The sequence below is a fragment of the Triticum dicoccoides genome, chromosome 2A (genome assembly GCF_002162155.2).
Source record: "Triticum dicoccoides isolate Atlit2015 ecotype Zavitan chromosome 2A, WEW_v2.0, whole genome shotgun sequence".
Taxonomy (NCBI): Eukaryota; Viridiplantae; Streptophyta; class Magnoliopsida; order Poales; family Poaceae; genus Triticum; species Triticum dicoccoides.
The window spans coordinates 769,270,793-769,275,088 of record NC_041382.1 but is presented as its reverse complement, the minus strand read 5'-3'; the positions used below and the strand labels follow the sequence as shown (position 1 = coordinate 769,275,088).

Below are 4,296 nucleotides of genomic sequence, written 5' to 3'. Positions count from 1 at the left end.
CCCGCGCGCAGTGCGCCGGGTTCGGCCTGCGATCGCCCAGCCCAAAAACAGGCCGAGCCGGCAGATTTCGGCGTCCTGGAGATGCGACTGGGGCGTTTTTTCGGCGATTGTGCGTAAAAAGTCGCCTGGGGGGCTTGTTGATGGCGCGGCTGGAGATGCTCTAATAGACGCAATTCTCTGGTGCCCATGGCGACGACGCCGGCCATGACATGGACTACGACAACAAACGGTCGGCACCAAGGCTTCTGGTGAGATCAGGTAGTTTCTACTAATAGCTCATTTTCCTGTATTGATAAGAGAAATGGCTTCATGTCTTCTTCCATAGCCTGAACTATCCAACTGATAGATATCTGTACAAGTTTTCAAGTGCCATCTCACTACTTGTGGATGAGTTCAGTAATTGTATCGAACAAAAGCCTGAAGAAGAGAAGCCAACGACATCCCACTACTTGTGGATGCAACCCTGCGCGAAGCACGTGCATAGATTTATCTTGGCCATGATTGGTTCGCATGCACGTATTCCCTTCGTTCCGATTTACTCGTTGTGGTTTTAGTTCAAATAACGACGAGTAAATCGGAACGAAGGAAGTACATAGCTTGGTTAATTGATTCTGCGATGGGCCGAAAATACAACACACCCTAGAACCACCCTATAGTTTGAATAGTTAGGAGAATGGTTATACCCACCGTCCATTAGCGGTCGAACCTTGGGCTTGACACCTGTGTCTCATAAGGGCAGAATATTCTTTGAGTGAAAGACAACATTCTTATCGATAGCAATGCGCACACACGCACACCGAATTCAGTAGGATTGCCATAGGAAACGCCGTGAAACGGAGAAAACAAAATTTGATGAGGCCTGTCCAGCTGAACCCCAGGGTTCATTGGTTGACCAAACGGTCCCAACATATCCTCGATGTCACACATCGGTCGGGACCGGACGCGTGTAGAGCTAAAGTGAAGCACGAAGAATGCTTGCAAACCACGCACGAGCGTTGAGCAGAAACCAACTGCTGACAAAAACCAATTAACATGGCACACGACATATACCCTTCACTATTGGAATTTCCTTATACTCCGTGTGTCTGGCTCTTCACCGAGCGCCAAACCACGGGCACTCGGCAAACACATATATGCCAAGAGCAACTCTCGAAAAACCACGGGTTCACGGCAACAAGATAATGTTGCCGACAGTGCATCATGGTGAACAAAGCACAGTCGGCAAACGCAACAGACGCCGAGAGCTCCACACGGCAAAGACTAGCCGCGTGGCATCTTCGTTTGCAACTGACGGTTCCGTGACTTGTTGTTATCTATACCGAGAGACATGAAAGACCACTCGGCAAACCACCTGCCATCGAAACATTCTGACCTTAGGCCACCTGTCAGTGAATCATTCAATTTGTTGAATTTTTAAAAAGAATAATATGGCACGTTTTCTTTACCGAGAGCTATCTGGTACTGCTCGGCATCCCACCATTGACTAAAACATTTCAAACCTGACCTGTGGGCCCATGTGTCCCACATGGCAGTGGTACTTTTACAGAGACATGACTGTGCTCGGAAAAGAGTGGCACTACTGGAGTGCCATTCTTTTCCGAGAGGCGCCCTCAGAAAAGAATGGCACTCGACATAGGGGGTGGGACCAGCCTGACAGGTGATCGACACATGGTTGTTTGCTATTCGTTAGCTTTGCCGAGAGTGTATCTGGCAACACATAGGCTCGGCTTAGGTCATGGGACACGCCTATCAGGTGGTCGACACATCACACATGCCAGTTTTCTATTCGTTAGGTTTGAGAGCGGCTCTCGGCAAAGTTGCGCCATGTGGCAGCCGCCATCTCTGTCTGTTGTCCGTAAGTCAGCTTTATTTTGCCGATGGGTATTGTTTGTCGAGTACCCGGCGTTTGGTTCTCGGCAAAGTTTTGTTTGCTTGAGAGGTGTTCGTCGGGTGGTCTTTGCCGAGAACAATTCTCGACAAAGACTTTGTCAAGTGTTTTAGGCCCTTTACTGAGTATTTCTGGCACTCGGTGTAGGGTTTAATTCCTGTAGTGTTTACAGGTTAGACCGGCTTGACAAAATGCACTCGGAAATAATTAAAAAAGGGTAATTTGTGATACATGTTTAATTAAATGAGATAAAACAAATAAAACATCTTAAATGGAGGAACTCTCATAAAATATGACAAAAGATAGAGTACAAAAACTAGATTCAACTCTCGCAAGAATTATGCCGATGATTGTACGAGGATGTGTGTCCTGAGATGAAGTTGTATATTTGAGTAATTATTTGAGTGCAACTAATGCAGTTGGTAATGACTCATGCATGTGTATGATGTGTGAGAGGACACCGTACGTACCCATTATTTTGCATGGTTATTAATTAATGTTCCTAAAGTGTCTGTCACTTGGGTTGGGTACGTGCCTTGGTCGCAAGGAGCCTCTCTCTAGCTCTCTCTTTAAAAAGCTCTAACTTCCAAGACACCCTTTTTCAGTGGCGGCGCCAGGAAATGAAGACTGGATATTCATCCAAATATTTTTTTTTTGTTCTAAATGTAGTATATGAACCAAACAACACAACACTTTCAACACTAGCAGTAGCTACTGGCAGAATCAATACCGACGGCAATGAGCCAATGACCATATGCCAGTACTGCTGCCATATATGCATAATAGTAACAAAATGGCATTGCGGCAATATCTCTAGCATTTAAGAAAGATTACAAACCAGCAAAGGATTTGATGTAGATCAGTAGATGTGGAACCTGTTTTCTTTGCCTTCGAAGCTCTTTCCCACGATGCAAATATGCTAACACCCTTCTTCATCTATGATACAAGGTCAGAAAAAAACTAGATCAGCAATCTATCAAAACTGTTATACCCTCTGAAAATTGATAGATTAAAATACCAAAATTGCAATCTAGCAAACTAGTACTGCTAGCAACCTGGTCGTTCTAGCAAACTAGATGTACTAGCAAGTAGCAACCTGATTGTTCCAGCAAACTACATTAAAATACCAAAATTGTAATCTAGCAAACTAGTGTTTGGATCGTTCTAATCTGTACGCCATAGGAAGTTAGGAACTGACTGGGACCTAGGGCCTTAGGGGAAGAGAATTAGAGAACTAAGAGAAGACATCGACAAGGAGAATGGAACCTGGTCGCCCGTCGCCGGCTCCGTTGGCCCTTGGCCGCTGCTTGCAGTACTGACCACACCGCCGACGCCGCCGCCGCTCACGCTAGGTTAGGTTGGGGAATGGATTGGGGTCGAACGAATCACTGTAACGAGGTGGTCGGCTGGGCTGTAGACCTGTAGGCCTGTAGCCGGCATGTTGTGTGGGCTGTCGGCTTGTGGACCATTGAATGAAGACATCTACTAATTTGTTGGGCCAAATCTTGGGTATTCACATGAATACAAGTGAATACCCCTGGCGCCGCCGCTGCCTTTTTTATTTTTACTTCTTCTACCTATTAGCTTTGTGGTAAGTCAAATTTTACAATGTTTGATCAAGTTTATAGAAAACTAGTCATCAAACCCGTGTGCCTGCACGGACTAGAAAAAATGTGTGTTCAAATTCAGGGCACACATATGATGATATTTTGAACGAGAAAGCTAAGTACCTGCCGACTGGTGGTTAGCGACAGGCACGCATGCTTCCATCATCCTTGGTTGTTGTCTCATTTTTTTCAAAAAAGTAGCAGCAATAGGAATCGAACCCCGCACCTACAAACTCGCTACAGACTTTGACTATACCTGGTGACCATCTCAGCCAGCCGCATGTTTATGTTTGGAGGTGGGCTAATTTTGTAGATACTTGATTACCATGAGTAGGCCACTGCTATAGTGCAGCCCTCCATCTATAGTGCAAATCTGGCAAACATAATTTATCATTTTTTCCCTCTCCAGATCCTTTTGTTCGGCAGATCCAATTTTCTTGCTCTCCTCCCGATCTATTTTTTCCCTCTCCAGATCTTTTTTCATTCGAGATTTTTTCACGCAAAAATTGGTGTGAACAAGAGAGGATTCAATCCTTGCACCACTAGTGAGCCAACTCAACTAGCCACCACCTGACCTACGATCCCTTTCTTGAACAAAAGAAAGTAAATGGGCTATTTAACTCAAAATTCATAGACCTGATAACTTATGTACCCCGGTCCTAAAAACTTTGTCGGCGAGGGTGGGGGTGGTGGAGTTGTTGAAACATACCACGGTAACTTCTGTGCAAATAACATGATAACTCAAACATGGCGGACCTGATAACTTATGTACCCCGGTCTTGAAAACTTGGTCGGCGAGGG

The 4,296-nt window shown here is 45.3% G+C and overlaps 1 long non-coding RNA gene across 1 annotated transcript; it reads right to left on the bottom strand.

Moving 5' to 3' along the window:
- Positions 1 to 995: 995 nt before the first annotated feature.
- LOC119352422 lies at positions 996 to 3,241 on the bottom strand. The gene is made up of 3 exons (XR_005170167.1): positions 3,155 to 3,241; positions 2,764 to 2,824; positions 996 to 1,351 (listed from the first exon to the last, which is right to left on the bottom strand). It is a non-coding gene; the product is annotated as an uncharacterized LOC119352422 (long non-coding RNA).
- Positions 3,242 to 4,296: the final 1,055 nt, after the last annotated feature.